General features: G+C 40.2%; 1 long non-coding RNA gene across 1 annotated transcript; it reads right to left on the reverse strand.

The window, feature by feature from the left end:
- Window positions 1-13,964: 13,964 nt before the first annotated feature.
- On the reverse strand, window positions 13,965-17,321 carry LOC146442917 (uncharacterized). Its single transcript, XR_014849423.1, has 4 exons — window positions 17,276-17,321; window positions 17,061-17,105; window positions 15,039-15,137; window positions 13,965-14,787 (listed from the first exon to the last, which is right to left on the reverse strand). It is a non-coding gene; the product is annotated as an uncharacterized LOC146442917 (long non-coding RNA).
- Window positions 17,322-18,146: the final 825 nt, after the last annotated feature.

The following is an 18,146-nucleotide window of genomic DNA, read 5'->3' on the forward strand; positions in this document are numbered from 1 at the left end:
TATTAAGCTATTAAAAAATAACAAGAAAAACAATAAAACCAAATGACCCTGATTTACAGCTGGAAGCAGCTCATTTCCTCCAGGGGAGTCAGCAGCAGCTACAATTACCTGCTGCATGGATTTACGCTGGCTGGATTTACCACTCCCTTCAGCTGCTGGCAGCACTCTGCTCCTCCTGGCCAATGCAGAGTGTGTTTACACCTACAGCTGATCACTACAGCTGATTTTCATGCCTTTTTCCACCCAGCACCCTGAGGAACTTAGCTACTGCCAGCAATTAAAGTAGTAGAGGAGTAAATTTTCACTTGGGAACAGCATAAAAAGGGAAGGATAAGCCCAAACAGTGCTCACATTTACAAGAAGTTTGGGAAACAGTCATCTATCCCATCCACTATTTCATCAGCAAAGATCTGTGTTAATTCAGACAATTAGATAGGCCTGACACTATGGCCATGCTATTTTTCAAAGTTCATAAAAAACTTTCCCATCTAGACATAACAAAGGCATGCAGTAAGTCAGAGATAGAAATCACACAGATATTCAAATACTCATTTCAAACAGTAGTTACAGAAGACATAGATTTCAAACTGCTTTACTTCATTCTGCCCTGATCTAGTGAAAACATCCTGTCTCTCTCCTCCAGCCATTGCTGTTTCCAAGAAAACATCCAAATCCAAAAGGTGGTATAATACAGCCACACAGTAAGTTCATGGGGCACTCCTGTAAGATTTCCCTAAGGCAGACTGGTCACAGGATTAGAAAAATCATTAGGCATCTGAAAATGTGCTCTCCATCCATACTAAAATTTGGCTTAGCTTATTGAAATGGAAAAAGGGTTCTGGCTGGCTGTGCCAGGTTTCTCATGTAGAGTGGCACATTTTCAGATGTCTGGTTATGTAATGGGGAATCCCTCCCACTGGTAAACGATAATATCTCCACTTTAACAGAACACAAGTATATGCAGCACTAAGCCCCTTCTGAGGGAGTGGGCAGGATTACACTGGCTAGTAAGTCACACTGTAGGTCCTATTTTCATGCTCTGAATTTATCAAGGTTTCACTCTGTACTGAGGTATATCCTTCTTCCTCTCTGCCCACCAGAACACTTAGTTATGTATCTTCCTTAAGACTCACATTTACTTCGTAAAAATTTCAAATATGTATTTCTGATGCAGCATATGAAGTTAACTGTACTCTCTGATTAGGCTATATTTTACTGCCCAATTGTTCTACAAGCAATTTTCTCCCAATCCCATCCTTATTCTGCATTCTCTGAACCATGTAGTGGGCAAAGGTATACAGCAAATCCTGTGTATTTGGATTTTAGGGGTTTTTTTCCTATAAACAGGGAAACACAACATCAGTCTGATGATTTCCACTTCTTCTGTGAACTTTACATTACTTATACTGGAAACCAGAGTATTTAAAAGTAAGCATCAACCATATGTCTCAGCATGAAAATTCTGAACGTCTAGTCAAAAGAATAATGAGCAGGTGGGTTGATTTTTAAAAACTGCTAGTTTTTTTCAGGTCATTGAATTTTACAGCTTTACCTATTGCTCTCCTATTTATATATATATAAATGCATTATATATATTCAAAATATATATAATGCATTTTGAAATATAAATTTCAAAACAGGCAGACCTGTCCTCCAAGCTGTCATGGGAGAGGGAGGCACTGCATGCCTGCAGCCCCTCAGCTACTGCAGGTCTCAGTCCCAAGTGTCTACATGTACTTGAATTTTTTTAAGTTATTTTGTCATAAAACCCTACATGCAGTCAAGTTAACTACCTCCCAGTGGTATAGGGTCAGTGCTCAGACTGTCCTGTGCCAGGTGTTTTGTGAAAGGAAAGCTGATGAGGGCTTTGCTGAGGCAGCTGTAGCAGAGCCAGTCAACTCAAATTAAGGCTTTATAGACAGTAATGTGATCATATGTGACCAAGTCATAGACAACATACAAAATTAACTCACCTAGGAATGTCTGACCATGAGTTTCAGAAAACATGTGCAAAGCAGCCTCAGCTTACTTCTTTAAGTAAGGTCACATTTAAGGCCTTTAAGTATTTAGCACTACAGCAAAACCATTTTAAAGCTGTACATACACAGCATATTCATCACTCCTACTACTGTAAATATGAACAGAGGTTCACCAGCAATCTACACAGGAATCAAATATCCAGAAGTTTATGGAGTTTTATGATCAAGTAAATTGTCCTTACTTCATATCCACTCCTCCACTACACATGAATAAACAAAGACTGGTCAAACAGAGAGGGACAGCAACCACAGAGGCCAGTTCAGCAACAGGTATCAGCAGGAGCTAGGCAGAGACATCACTACTGAGCCCCACAGAACCCAGTGAGTATTTTTCATTGTTGAACCTATTCTGTGAGAAGGAAAAACATATCAAAACTAGCCTTCAAAATGCAAGATGAAATCCCAGTTTAAAGAAACAAAAACAAAAAGGAAAAATAGAAGAATGAATGACTCAAATCATAATCACTCCTACACTGCTAGCAGCTACTTAAGAGTTACAAATGTGTTCAGATTTATTAATTCAAAAGGCTGCCTGAAGAGGGAGAGATTATGAAAAAAGTCAAAGTTAAATATCACTGAAAATTAATTCATCTCCTGTTCCCTCTGCCCCCCGTCCTCCTCCACAAGTTAAAGCTCAGAAAGGTCCTACTTATGATCAACTGATATAAGCTTAACTTACTCAAAGGAGGTAACTAGAACATCCAGAAGGAAAGAATGGATGCTGCCTATCAACCTCATCACTCCCTAATTTCACAGTAAAGAATGCTACACACATTTATCTCATAACCTGGCTCACTCAGCCGGCATCCCACACACACAGACAGCTCCTTCACACCTGCCCGGCAGCACCAGCACAGCCTTCCCCACACACCTTCCCAGGCACCTGCTGCCGTGCCCGGACATGGGACAGCCGGGGACAGCCCGGGACAGCCGGGGACACAGCCGCCCTGCCCAGCCCCGCGGCATTCCGCCCGCTGCCCCTGAGCCACGAGCTGGGCAAAACCCACCTGCCGCTCGACTTTTCCAGGGGCCTGATGGAAGGGGCATGTTTGTGTTTGGCCTTTGGAGAGGGCTCTCCGACATTCTTCCAGTCCCGCTCCACCAACATCCCCCGCCTCAGGCGGCGCCAGCCGGACAGCTCTGCCCTCCCAAACCTCGGCGGCTGCCGTCACCCCTCACGCTGCCGGCCTCGCCGGCCACAGTCACCCCTCACGCTGCCGGGCCCCGCCGGTCCGCCCGCTCCCCTCACGCCCCGCGGGACTCTCCTCACGCCGCCTTCCCCCTCGGCAGCGCGGCCGTCCCGGGAGCGCCGCGGGCCCCTCAGCGAACCGGCCCTGCCCGGCCCTGCTCACCTGCGGGCGGCGGAGCGTGGGCGGTGGTGCCCGGGCACGGCTGAGCCCCGGCAGGGCGGCGGCGAGCGGCGCTGAGCACCTGCGTTGGCAGGCTGAGCCGGGATCCCGCCCGGGGCGGCAGAGCGCAGGCAGCGCCATCCCGAGCGGCGCCTGGGGCTAGAGGAGCCCGCGCCTCCCTGGGGGAGCGGCAGGGCAGAGCGGAGTCAGCGCCACACAACACAACGCTTCTTCTTCACGGTGCTTTTTCTTTTTTTCTTTTCTTCTTTTTTTTTTTTTTTAATAATTTTAATTTTCCTCTCCCCACTTAGAAGTATAGTTTGGGGGTTTTGTTTGGGTTTTTCGTTTTGCTTTGTTTTTTTCTGCGCGCTGCAGAGGCTGCGCAACCCCGTTTAATATATTTCCTATTAAAGCAATGACACTCATCTAAAAGACAGCGTATGCATTGCCTTTATTCGCAGAGCAGTTTCCGCTGCCGGGCCCTGACTTGGGGCACTGTGAGCTCCTGTGCCTTTCCCGGACTGCAGGGATTTCCAGGCTGCAGGGATTTCCAGGATCCGGGGATTTCCAGGCTGGAGGGGTTCCCAGGCTGCAGTTGTCCGGAGGAGCTGGGCTCGCCCGGGACTCCCAGCGTGTCCCCTCCAGGCACAGCCACCTCGGCAATATCCCGACACGATACGCACTCCTTACCCCGCTGGAGCGGAGGGCTTTGGTCAGGCAGCCCCGGTCCCACTTGGAAAAGCAGAATTGAAGAGAAATGATAAGAAACTACTTGATGCCTCAGTTCTCAGTGCATCATATTAAAGGATTAATGAAATTACTCAAAGCTCTGTGAATATGTTGAGCAACAGTATTTTGCTGTGCGTTTCAGTCACCTTTAGCACGCAGTCCCAAGGAGGTGCATTTTCAGCCCAATGAATCCATCAACAGTTTCCCCACTAAAACTGCAAAAACTTGAATCAGGATCTTTGGGTTTGGAATGAAACCCATATAACAACTGTATCAATTTTTACAAATATTAAAAAAAAAAAAGGATTTTTCAAAATACCACTTTTGTAATCTAAAAGAAAAAAGTATTAAAGCCACAAAGCAGTGGTTTTTTTTAGTGATTTTTTCACATATAATCTTCTAAAAGAACTTAACTGAAACCAGCTAAAATTAACATAAAATGAAGGGAAAACAAACTTGAAAAGACTCTGGATGTTACAGTTCATAAATTGGGGCCCAGTTGCAGCTTGCTGGTATGATATCCTTGTAACTCCCTGCAGTATTCCAATCCGTGATGGTCTGGATGAAATGTACCTTGTGCCTCTGTTAATCAAACTTCAATCTCTGTTTTTAGTTAGATTATGTTGTTTCCTACTGAATTTATTAAATAAGTAATTAATTCAACTTCTCAATATCTAGTTTGGAGTGATCAAATGCCAGGAGTAAAACTTTTCAGTGTACAGGGGAAATTTCATTTCCAATTCACAAGACAAAAGTGTTCCAATGGATTTAGGTGTCTGCACATGGGCAGAACTGTGTAAGCAAAGCTTTCACTTCTGACTGGGAAATACCGAAAAGCTAAAAATTTTTAAAGCATAAATAGAATAGAAATTTTGTAGACATCATAAATAAATCGGCTATGTTTTGTGTTGAAGCTATTAGTGTTTACTTTCAGCTGATTAGATGCTTGTGTACATGTTACATGTGTAAATAAAGGATAAGAATTAGTCACCACTTGCACATCAATATGAAAACCTATGATACTCAATTGTTACATTTTAGGACTCTCTTGCCAAAGAAGAAACTTGAAAGCAGTAGTGTCAAATAAGTATGATTTCCACACTGCCTCTTTTTAACATAGATACCAACCATGTTTGCTCTGCCATGTGGTGTAGAAAAGCCTGATATTTTAAAGTCATGTTCATCATCGCTTTTAAAAGTGTCTTCTTTTGTTTATTCAAAGTTTGTTGCCACCTTTTTTGCCTGTTGAAAGTACTATGTACATGAAGCCTCTGGAAGGCTTTATGAACTTTTTGTGACTGCAGAAATGGGATATTAGGCATTTATTTGAAGAAATTAATATGGTAAAGAACAAAATTCTTTTGTTTTGATTGCACCTCACTACCCTTCCAGTAGTGAGGTGCAATTTATTTTAGCAAGAACATTCAAACTTGGCTTAGCTGAGTAATTACTTACTTATACACAAAGTGAGCAGTTGGAATTTCATAGTAAAATATTAAGCTGTGAGCACATATACTTGCTGCTTTTTTGATACCAGTTCTAGATGTTTATCCATGCATTACAGCAAATAGAAAACAATATTGCCAAAATGAAATTTCAGTTCTGTTTCTCATTTCATCACTACTTTTTAAGGTTTCTTTAGACTTGACCTTTTCTGTGTTTATAAAGAATTTATTTATTACTTTTTTCAAATGTAAGAATGGGTTCAGTATAGCTTCAGTTGAACCATGCACATTAGTGGTTTGCATTTTCATATCTCAAGTTCGATCAATGAACAGGATGTATTTTCAACCTGTAGTAAGAAAGAAAATACTACCTCTAGTTAGCAAAGAATTTTTTGAGTAAAGCGTAGCTTCCTAACCAATGCTGGAGTATTCAGGTTCCCATCAAAAGCTTATGTGACAGCATTGCTTAAAATATTATTTGAAAAAGTTCATGACACTGACAGCACCAAATCTTCCAGTCTGAAATTGTGTAAAAAAAAAAATTAAGCCAGCATATTGTCTTTTCCCTTATTTTAAATGAAGTTGCATACATGGCAGATACACTGGGGAAAAAAAAACAAAACCCAAACTTAGAAAGCTACTGGAATCTTGGTTATGGTGCCAGTTAAACTGGCAGGCTTGAAGCAAATCAATATTGTTTCAGTTGTTTCCTAAGGCTTGAACACCAGACTCTAACTGTTGTAACCAAGTTAGATAAGCACAAGCTATTGGCACAGCCTTCACTGTACTTCTAAAATAGGAGCCAAAAGCAAAAATTTTTGGAGGATCAGCTGGAAATGATGAACATAGTGGAATTTTACAAGGAGAAACATAAGAATTATGCATTGTGTCATGCCAAAACTGCATTGCCATACTTAAAGAAAGCTTGCTATTGAAAAGCAGTAATTTAGGCAAGGAGAATTACATAGGTGAATGTATTAGGTCATAATAATTTTCCATTTTTTTTTTCCTTCAATTAAAACAAAAAATTCAGAACCCTACAACAGATCTAAAGGTAAAATAGATAATGGCAATGAGATCTGACACCCCATGTCATACAGGATTAGCTTCTCATCACAGACACATAGTTTTTGTTGATTAAAAGCAAATGTGTGAAAGCAGACATCAGCACCTCCCGCTGCAATTAGGAGCTGGCAAGCAGGGAATCATGTATTGCAGTTCTGGTCTATTTGCCCCTCATTTGTACTTTTTTTGACACCTCGCTACAAAAGGGTCTCTGACCATAGGTGAGCAACAAAATTTAGGTGAGCAACAATTCAGGACTACTTGGAATGGGACCAGTAAACAGGTTCAGAGGGAACAGGAACTCCTTTACCTGGCTGCTGTTAGAAACACTCACTGGAAAGGTGCATATACTCCTCAGTATAGACACCTGACAGTTGGCAGCAGGAAAGTCCCAAACTGATTCTGAATATGGGCAGCAATATTCTCTTTCAAAGAAAAAAGAAGGTGCTGTGGACCAAATCAAGACAGAAGGGGGTTTTACCCTTTCAACCTCATCCTGCAGATAAAGTATTTTATCGTATGTTCATTTAAATAAAAACAGTTGCTCTCTGATGACCAACTAGAACACAGAGCTCCCTCTCTGAGCTTTAAACACTATTTTAGGATGTCATTCTCAGTCTCATGTTTTTCCATTTCTGGTCCAGAGAGCCTCTGATTCCCTTCATACCTGCCAGCATTTCCAAGGCGACTAAGCAAGCAGAATGCTGCAAATTTCTAATCTAATTTGCAATCATGGCAAATTCTGCATTTGTACTGAACTTGACCTGATATCAGACACTAAAAAATGGCCCAGAAAATTCTTTGGGTTTCTGCCTCTTTTTCCCCTGTGATCCTGTCAGTTTTGGGAGGAGTAACAGAATCCTCACCTATGATTTTTGGAAAGGATCACTTCCTAATCCCTCAAATGATCAAGCAGAACAGAATGCAGCCTGTTTATACCATTTCTTAACTTTCCTCTGAGCTCCTGCAGCTATGTGTACACTTGGTTGCTCTCTTAGGGCCATTGGCAAGTTGAGCCAAGCAGGTGGATTTCTGCCCCTGTGAAGAAAACCCATGGAGACACCAAGGGGCTCCAGCAGGCTGTGAAGGTCCATGAGTGGGGATCACAGCTCCAGCCTATTTAGACTTGTCCAGCACTGCTTTCATTCATCCTCACAGGCTTCATCACTTTGAAACCTAGTAATACAAATAACATCAAAATCTCCATCTGAGATCTTGAGAGGTTTATAATTAACCCTATTTTTTAATCCTCGGTCCAAGTTGGCAATGTAGATGAACCACGCTGTGATATATCCCAGTAGAACCTGCAATCTATCAAGATTTCTGGAGACAAAATCACAACTGGAAAAATTTTGTTTAAAAACCACCTACCATTGCAAACAAGTACATAGTAATGTTAAGAAGTTACGATAGACTAGATTTCCACAAGATCAGAAGCATCAGTGTTCTGAGACTGCTGTAGTCATCAACTCTGGCTTGACTCACAGCAGTCAGCACAGTGCTAAACCAAGCATATTGGGATCCATTTCAACGTTCCACATGTTGTGAGAGGGACCAGAATATTGTGACCCACTGTTTGGGAGTGCTGAGATTAAAAATATGGCAAAAGCATCAGATTTTCTAACTGCTGCATTAGTAAAGATCTGCATAATTTTCATCAATGCTGACATGGAATCAAGAGGAACCAGGTTAAAACCAAGCATGAGTATGATTAAATCATACCAACAGTCTGCAGGGTTATTTTTAATGCAAGAGGACAGTAATATAGTGACCACTGGGTAGTAGTTGTTCAGCACATAAAAATACTGAAATGTCGCAATTATTAATTTCGTATCTCACAGGTCCAACTCAAGTACAAGGTTCAGCTCTTGAGGAAATCACCAATGAACAAGAAAATTATGAAATCACTGTTCAGAGAATCAAATATCAAAAATTTCAGCTTGATTTAAAAAAAAAGTTGCTTAACTGTTCCTTAAAAAACATACAGTTATAGGTATTAAAATGGTGATTTTTCTTCTACACCATGGCTCAAACCAGTCATCTCAGAAGTTGTCAGCAGTATTTTTTATCTGCTAAAGCACATCTGTATCATGTTGTGGCAAATAATGTACTTTCAGGTTTTGAGTTGTCTCCACAAACAGGAACAGCCTAAATACAAAAATATTTATTCAATGATTTAGCATTGTGCCATTTTAACATGCCACAACAGCATTAGTCACATGCAATAAGCTTTCAAAAGTGGTCTTTTTAACCTGGCAGTATTATTTTAATGGCTGGACAACAAGGAGGGGGTGTGGAAGGAACGGACTGACTGTACTGTAACGATCCAGCATCAATCAACAATACTCACCAAACTGTACCCTCCTTGGCCTGCTGCACAAGGCTGAATCTGCTCCAAACATACTCTAGGTACCTGTGGGAGAGTTCAATAATGAGAATGATGGAAACCACCACTTCAATAGGTTTTATTTAGTGCTATTGTATTTCACTGCATTAGAAAGTACAAATGCTTTAAACAGGTGACTTTACCAAGTAGGCACATTGTCAAAACTTGTTTCAAGTATATATTTTTTTTTATAATACACTAGTCTATAATAACCTACAATAGTAACTCAAACTGACATTATCTATAAAATGCAAGATCCAATATAATTCAATTAAATACAAATCTAACAGTTTTTATGCAGATTACTTTACTCCATTCTGCACATTCTTTTATCTCTGGAGATCATTCTCAATTTCCTTTTCTGTAGCTTTTCTAGCGCTACACTGCATTTTGGTAATATCACCACTGAAGCTGAAGACAATATTTCAACTCTTAAGCCTTCCAGAAAATTATAGTTAGATTTATACCCGCTTTAGTCACACAACTTTGCTTTCCAATGATTTTTCAAAGTACTTTCCCATAAAAACTAGAAAGTTCAGACAGGATACCAGCATTATTTTTGGTCTATTCTGAATTTCAGACTTGTTCTTGAGTCTATTAATAATCTTTGTAAAAGAATGTTCATTAGAAGGAAGGCTGTTAATGCATCCTAGATTGCCAAACTCTTCCCATTTTAAGTTCCAGTTGCTTATAACTTTGACAAACACTAAAAGCTTGGGCTGAAATTTCCCATGCCATGTCTGTGTCTCAATCTGAGATGTGTTGGAAAATTTCAGCTAAAATAAATAGAACTGTTTCCAAGAATGAGACTTGGGGAAAACCATTCTGTTTTACTGGGGGGGGGAGGAGGGGGAAGAAGGGAAAAAAATCAAGAGATATTTTCACTGCAGAGCTCACTTGCTCTGATTCACTGCCCTGAAACTGGCAGGAAGGAATAATTTTGTCTGGAATTACACTTTTTTTTTTTTCCTTTCCCTGTGAAAATCAGCTGAGTATGGACTACTTACAAGCCTTTGAAAAATTGCTGTGTATGTGAATTTATTGCAACGTGAGATGGTGAAGAACTGCCTGATGGGCTGAGATCAGTCCCATGCAATTCTGATATGTGCAGTATATATTCAGGCCCAAGAGCTCCACAGATGATCCTGGCATGTTGCTCCTGCAAGCCCTTGGCCCCCAGACACTCTGTTGTGTTGCTCTGTTACTCCAAAACCACAAAGCATGAGGTGAAACCCATTGCCAGCTCAGTGCAAGAAGGAGGCAGAAGAAGCTGCAAAAAAGAGTTGGGAAGGAATTGCTAATAGAGTCATAAAATATCATTTCAAGGTGACCTAAGGACCAGACATACTGCAGGGGAAGGCAATGGCTCTTTGCAATTTGATGTGGAGTTAGAGTCCTCTTGCCCCAAGTCTGGAGTGTAGTTCCAGCAGCACATAATCATTGGCAATTGCTTCCACACTGAGAAGGTTTCCATCTCTGGCTTGGGCATTACTGGGGGGAGTTTGTGAATAGAAGACATGGTATCTGTCTCTCCAGTCCTTTGGCGACCTGCTGCTGCCAACACACTGGAGGAAGCTGATGAATTTAGGAATCAGAAGAACAAGACCATGCCCTGCAGCTGCAGCTGCAATGCCTACAGAGAAAGGAAGTCAGTGGGAAGAGAAACTTGCATTAGACTGGTAGTGTTTGAGTCTGTAGGGACAAGGGAAGACTGCAATGCTCAACAACTCCTGTATGACACACATGTAGCATCTCCAACTTAGATAGCCCAATGATTTCAAGAGGCAGGGCTGTCCTGCCATAAGCCTTTCAAATGCACAGAGATATTCATCTTCATAAACCGTGAGAGAAAAGATGAGCAGAATTGCCAGATTCATGATGGACAACAAACTTTGTGTAAAGGTTGGTCATAAAGAATGAACAAAATTCCACCTCACCTGAGCTTGGTTTTGGCATTGTGTAAGTTGCAGTTGCTTCCTGTTTTGGAGTTTTGGCTGGCTTTTCTCCCATAATCCACAAAGTCCTGGCACAACCATTATGTTTTTTTAATCTCTTTTGTGCTTAGCAGACTCTGGTGTCTTCTCAGGGACAACATATGGTCAGAATCACTCCAGAGCATTCCTGGTCTTCTTCAAAGGCCTCTGGTGCAGATGGAAGGCCTTTGTTGTCAGTGGAACAGATATCTGGCTGCCATCCCCCCACCTTTGACTTGCAAGCAACAAATGAACTACTTGCAGATCTAGTGTAGACCATGAGAAACAACTTCTAAATAGCAGCCAAAGCTGTCCCAGTTTAGGGGTTACAGTAAACGCTTTGGGGTTCAAGAGGTTTGGGGTATGTTTCTACACAAGTTCATGAAAACTTGCTTTTGCATGTGGAAATACTGGAACCATTGCTGGTCAAAGTGAAAAAACCATAAAAAGCCATTATGTTTCCTCCTCATATGGAAACATAGGCACATATGGCAAAATCATAGGCACAATCCATATAAAGAGAGATGCAACTATGACATCAGCCACTTGTTTTCTCCAGATTCAGAGCTCCCAGTGCTGCTGAGGGCCTGCCCATCACCAACACTTTTGGTTCAAGGACAAAATGCTCCTCTGAAAGATTCCATCTGTTTTGTTCTGTTACAAATAGGTAAAAGTGAACATCCTGCTGAACCATTGAAGGTGTGCCACATATTGGTGCTTATTCACATTCCACTTCAGATGGCACCAGGACAGCTGGTAGAGATCCCTGCAGGCTGTAACATCACCCACAATATTTGGAAACTGAAGATGTCAGGGGTGTTGTGGTAAAAGAAAACTGTGAATGGAGGGGGGTAGTTTGTAGGCCTTGAGTTCAGGGCAAAGCCACAGAGTTTACATGCTGTGGAGAAGTGATGGAAATTAGAGGATAAAGAACTACATCTGCTTCTGCTGTAGATGTCCTCCTGTACGGTGGGAGGAAAAAATAATGATCCTTTCCACAGCTAGACACCTAACCAGGTGATGCTTCTTTTCTGGCTGGAGATTCAAGATTGTGATCTGAGGGGATGCAGAGCTGTCACAGCTGGAGCTGAAGTGACTGGAAATTGCAGCTTAGGCATATAAAGTGCAGTAATAAAGCTATGAGCTCTTGAAGCTCAGAAACCTTTAATTCAGCCTCTGACATTTGTGAATGTTTTTAGCCTCAGGTAGTTCCTATGAAGCAAGCTGTTTGGCAGACCAGCCAGTTTAAGGAGGACCTTGGAAGGGTGACTGCTGCAAAGGAGGGATTCTTATTACCTGTGACTTTCATCCCGTGTTGTTACTTAGTTGGGTATGAGAATGAGTACTTGTGTTTACATGAAACTGTTAGACTCTGTGAGTGAATAAAAGTACCTTAAAAAATTATCTTCTCAAAGTAACACAATATATAAAAAAAACCAAAAACAAACAAACGAACAAAAAAAACCCAACCCAAAACAAAAAACCCAACCACAAACCCACACCAGAAAAATAAACTGAAGAAAGGAGAGAAACTACATGTTCCATGAAATACTGCCTCAAAAAATAATTTGTCCTCACCTCCTTCAAAAGCTGTCCTGCATAAAAAGGAAAGAGTGCAGAGTTTTTAGTTTGTGGCAGCAATAATAGTGTTTTATATATCAGAGGATCTCTGAAAACCATCCCAATTTCCATTATGGATAGATAGACCTATCTTTTCATCTGGAAGAAATGTCAGTGAATCATACAGGTTACTGCACTTTTGTTATAATCATTAGGAGTAGAATTAGAATTTTTCAATTGAACAAATACAATTCTCATTCATGTCAATCTTGATGCTTTAAAGAAGAGTTAAGGATAAACTAGGCAACAGTGGTTTTCTTTCTTGCTCAACTAGTCCAAAATGAACAATCTTAATTTTATTCTTTTTTCTCCTCACGTGCATGGAAGATCTACACATGGAAGATCTAATTTAAGTGATGCACAGTCTTTATTTTGCATATTTGCAAATTTGAAATAAACCTTTATTACTGATTTGACAAAATACCCTGAAGTAGAGGAAAAAGGACTCGGTGCCATTGGGCAATCTGTCCTGGCTTAGAACTCTTTCATCCAAAGGCTTTATTGACCTGTGTACAAGTTAGGTTTTGCTTAACTCTGTTGGAGTAATATGTTCATAAACTAATGAATATTTTATTAACTTAGGGTACATATATGAACACAATAAAAACAAATTCTAAGTTAAAAAATTAGAGGCTCTGTGGTCAGGAATTTCAATAATTCGAGGCACTACTGACTTGTCAATGCAGAAGAATTCTCTCGGGTGGCATAGCCAGAACCACTTGAAGAAGGTTTCGTTCCACAAAGGAAATGCTCAATCAGTCATCATGCCTGAGCTATCTTTGAGGCTAACTTCACCTCTTGAGAGTCTCAGGTGAGAGCTCGATCTCTCAAATTCATATTGCACAATTCTTTGCTCTGATTTTGCTTGTTTAGAAATCAAGAAGGAAATCAAGAACAACTACAGTGCATGTAAACTTTATTAAATGCTTAAGGAACCTTCACATGGTTAAGTCTTTTTAATGAGGGAAGAAATCTTAACTATGCTAAGACATTGTCGATGCTTAAGTCTCCTTAGGAATGTAGAGTAGCCCAGCCATGCTAAGAGCTTAAAGAAACATTAATTGGTTAATAAGCCGTAAATTCTTAACCAATCTTAAAAGAGTTAAGTGCTGTAATCCCAAACGCTTGATTCTTTTATCCAGTCAAAACAATCAAGGAGATCAAAACTGTGAGCCTCTGAAGTTCAGTGTAACTTTCCTTTGTATTGCTGTGTTGAAGTCTACAGCCAGAGTCTAAATCCATGCTCAACCAAACCTTCATGGCTCAGGACTTCAGCCTGCTTGGAATTAATATCTCCCTGCCCTGTGGATGAATTTGTACTAAGAGTTCAGTTCTGGTTACCTGAAATGTTATCCAGACCTTTTTTTCTGATTTTTTTTTTCTGCTGATATTTCATACTAGTAGAAGTAGTTCACTGACCCTTCCTGATTACAGAAAAATTAGGCAAAAACTCAGTAGAATATTCTTTAAACATGGCAGTCACTACAAACAGAAATTTCTGACTGTGGGGTCAGTAAGCCAAAGGGAATATGAAGATTAAGGCAATGGTCCAGGAAAATTCATAGAATTAAACTAGCCAGACTAATTTAAAGTAATATGTCACAATTATGTATATATATGTATGTGTGTACGTATGTATGTATGTATGTGAAAATAAACATGTTTATTAGAAAGCAGTGACTTCCTTACAATTTTAGTAATTATTTCAGGAGGAAGGGATCTTTTAAAACCACTTAATAAATTTTGATAGACTGATCCTATACACTGCTGCTTTACTGGTAGCAACAGATCTCCCCTCACATGTTTTCTGACTTCTTGCAAAAAATTGGTTTATGACCTGTAAGACATCCTCATGAATAAATAGTAAATTTTGAACACTACTCATGGGTTGAAATCCTACTGTTTCTTTGGTGTACAAGGACTTTACACACAAGGCCCTTCATTTGTTGGACAATCACTCAGAAGAACTGTGGGTCTAATGCCAGTAAAAGGTTAAACTGCATTTTTGCAGCTTTGAAGTGAATCAGAGGGCATTACTGAAGAGCAGTTATGCTTCTTATGAACTTCTAAACCAGGTTGGAGGATTTTCTGTTTCTTCCTGTGTGCTGTGGAAGCTCTGAAAGCACCAGCAGCTCACAGCCAGATGTGGTAGAGCCCAGTTCAGGTGTTTGGTGTGACATACTGCAGGGCAGCAAGCAGACAATGAATGAAAAAAAAAACCCCATCAGGTTTGGTGCCACTGAAAGAAGATGCAGTTTTAAGGCCTTAAAGAAAAAAGATGAAGAAACCCATGCAACATGAACACTATTTAATGCAATTCTCAGCTAGAGGGTTGTGAGCACATGGACAAGGAGAGTGTCCAGAGAAAGGAATTTGCTTTGGGGCACATCAAGGGTTCACAATCAGGGAGAAAAACAAGTGAGGCCACTTACCAAACCCTGAACTTCCTGGGTGACACATCATCCCAGTTTGCATGTTTTTGACCTGCTGAAGTGGCTTCACATGGCCTCAGAGTTTTCTGGCATTACCAACTGTAAATACTCAAAAGTGCCAGTCAAGTCTTCAAAATAGGATGACTTTAAAAGAATTGCATTTGCAAAAATAAATATCTTAGATGCTTTTTTAATTACTACCTCTGTGTTCAGAAACAAGTCAAAGTTTGGTTCAACTTTTTTCTCTACAACCATTTAAACTAGAAATAATAATCAAAAACACATGGTTTAAAGAGGTGACATTTCCATCTTCTATCAGTTCAGGGGAGGGGCTAAGACAAACATGCAGCTTCCATGTCCATGAGCCAATCTGTCTATTCTGCCCTGTTCCAGTCAGTTTTGCTTGAACAAACTGTAATTACGCCCTTTATTTAAAGTTTGCTCTTGCCTGAGTGTAACTCAGCTTAATAGTGCAATTGCCATGGATTTAACAAACTGCTCCAACAAGACTGGTCTGAGGCCTGCCTGAGGCAAGGCAAGAATCATTACTACTCTTTATTATACTTACAATTCATAACTGGAATATTGCTTCTTTTCATCTAGCAACTTATAATTCCTAAAACTTTGAAGTCTAAGAAGGCATTGCAAGTTATGCAATATCTACCCATTACAAGTTTCCTGGATTTTGAACAAAAACATTTAGGTATTTAAAAATTGCAAAGCATCTCCATTAAACAGGATAAATAAATTTGAAAAAAGGTTGTTTTCCCAAAGGCTAACACTCCCTAAATAGTTTGTAAAGATACTTATTTTATCTATCTGTAGATACTTTTAAAGGACCATTTATGCTCTTTTAGTATGGGAATAGACTAATTTTTCCATCCTTTATTATTGCTGCAATTAGATTAAATTGTTTCCAAAACTCAAGTTATTAAAGTTATATGTATTATAAACATAAATGACACATACACACACAGACATATCTATATATATTTCAAGATTCTCTTGGCTGGCATGAGGAAAAAGATAAAAGGATAAAAAGATGGAGGATAGACTGGCAAAAATATTGTCTCTGGTGAGAGATTGTCTGAGGCATCAGCTGCCCAGCAGACCCAGGTAGGTTCCTGCTCAGCCTCACTCCAGCCTGCTTGCTTTGAGCAGGGCTCTGCTTCCTCTCTGCTAATCCTTTCTAGCCAATTTTGCCATATTATGGTTTATCTGCCTGCTCAGTCTTCCCAGGTTAAACTGATTCATGTTGCTCAAGAAATTTTTTTGGTTTGGTTTTGTTTGGTTTTTTGCCTCCTTGTGGCATCAATTTTAAGTCACATTTCCTTCAATCTTTATATGATTATTGCCACTACAGAGCCTTCTGGACAGTGAAGAACTGCAGCTATTACAGTGTTTTTCCTACAGCTTTGGGAAAAAGATTGGAAAGAAACAGATCCTGGTGTACTGGTATCTTTTCCTATCCTTCCACCTCACTGCACTAAAGGAATAAAATCTCCCAGATATATCTGATACCTTATTTGTGTACTAAACACTGGTGGGTATGGATATTTGTAGTTAACAAAAAATATTTGAAATAGGTAAGAGTCTGTGAATGCTATTTTGTTAAAATAAAATGGTAACTGTGCATTTAAAACTTTCCAATTAAACATCTGAGAGTGGCTGGTGCTAGAAACCCACTATGCATTTATTTTCTGTTTGCACTCAGCAGGTCTCATTTAGGTCATTATTGTTGCCTGTGTTCAGCAACAAGAGACAAATAAAGAGCTTCTTTCTTTTCAGAAAGGCTGCTGGTTGTGTTTCTGCTTCTGGTACAAAAAAATTGTGCTGTGAATTCTTGATCCATTTCCTTATTTTGACAGCTTTTATACCTCCCTATGGCTATTTATAAAATGAAGGTGGGGATTTTTTTCATGGCATGGTGACTTTTCCCAGCTATTTGCTAGTTATCTGATGCCACAAGGAAAATAATTAATGGATAGTCTAGAGATCTAATGAATTTGAATGCATACTTACATTCTAATGAAGTCCCTAGGTCTTAGCAGACAGTTGAGTACTTGGCTGTGTGTAGAAGAAAAAACACAATAAAAAAAGCATGCAAGCTTAAAACTGAAACATATTCACAATACACAGTGTTAGAAGTACGCTCTGGAAAGATGTATGTATTTTACAATGATACTGTTTTACTTAATAGTTGCATTTAATTCCTAACTTTCCTACTTGTGCCATACCTTCTTCTCTCCCCCATTCTCCATATATGCAGAAAGGGAGCAATCTGTGGACAGACAAACATATATAAATGAGGTTTGCAAGACCTTTCTAGCAGCAGGCATGCTTTTTATCTTCTGTAACATCAAACAATGCTAGCCTGTTGTACTTTTTTCCTAGCAGACTTAGGTGAAAGAAACAAACTTCCGTTTGTGCAATTTACACCAGCAGAAGGCAAATGGAGCTAACTTTAAAACCTTGTGCTGGTGCTGAAATGAATGAGCAGGGTTGCCCCATTCCAGGGATGCCACAACAAATAAATGATAGCAGCACAGAGCAGTGCACTGCTGTGTCTGGGGCATGAATCCCCTTTGCCTTCTGCCCCAGCCCTTGTCTGGTGAGGATTCCCATTTCTGGGCCACGGTTGTGCTGAGGCAATCATGCTGCTGCCCCATCCCTGAGCCAGTGCAGGCTCAGCACAGCACCTGCAGGAGCAGCACACACCACACAAGTGAGATGGACAGCTGCCCATTGGATCCCCAACACTTAAACTGGGGAAATGGGGTTAGATTGCCTTGCTTAAATTGCATCTTTGTTTTTCAACATCATTAACATTTAGAAACTCTTTACACAAACTGTAATGTGGATGATTAGTGACTCAGCTCCCCAAATAAGACTCATTTATTTAACAACAATATTCAAGGAATTGGGGTAAGAGAAAACTGGCTGGAAAGGAAGAAATTGCACATATGAGGACTCCAGGTCTATGATATAACATCAGTTTTAACCTAAGGGAGAATTTTCTATCAGGGAAATCCAAAACCCAGTAATAAAACCCTTGTGCATCTCTTTTTAGCTAAATCAATAACATTTTCACTTTCTAGAGGTCCAGAA

The sequence above is a fragment of the Lichenostomus cassidix genome, chromosome 1Ab (assembly GCF_008360975.1).
Source record: "Lichenostomus cassidix isolate B80296 chromosome 1Ab, HeHo_3.0, whole genome shotgun sequence".
Classification (NCBI taxonomy): domain Eukaryota; kingdom Metazoa; phylum Chordata; class Aves; order Passeriformes; family Meliphagidae; genus Lichenostomus; species Lichenostomus cassidix.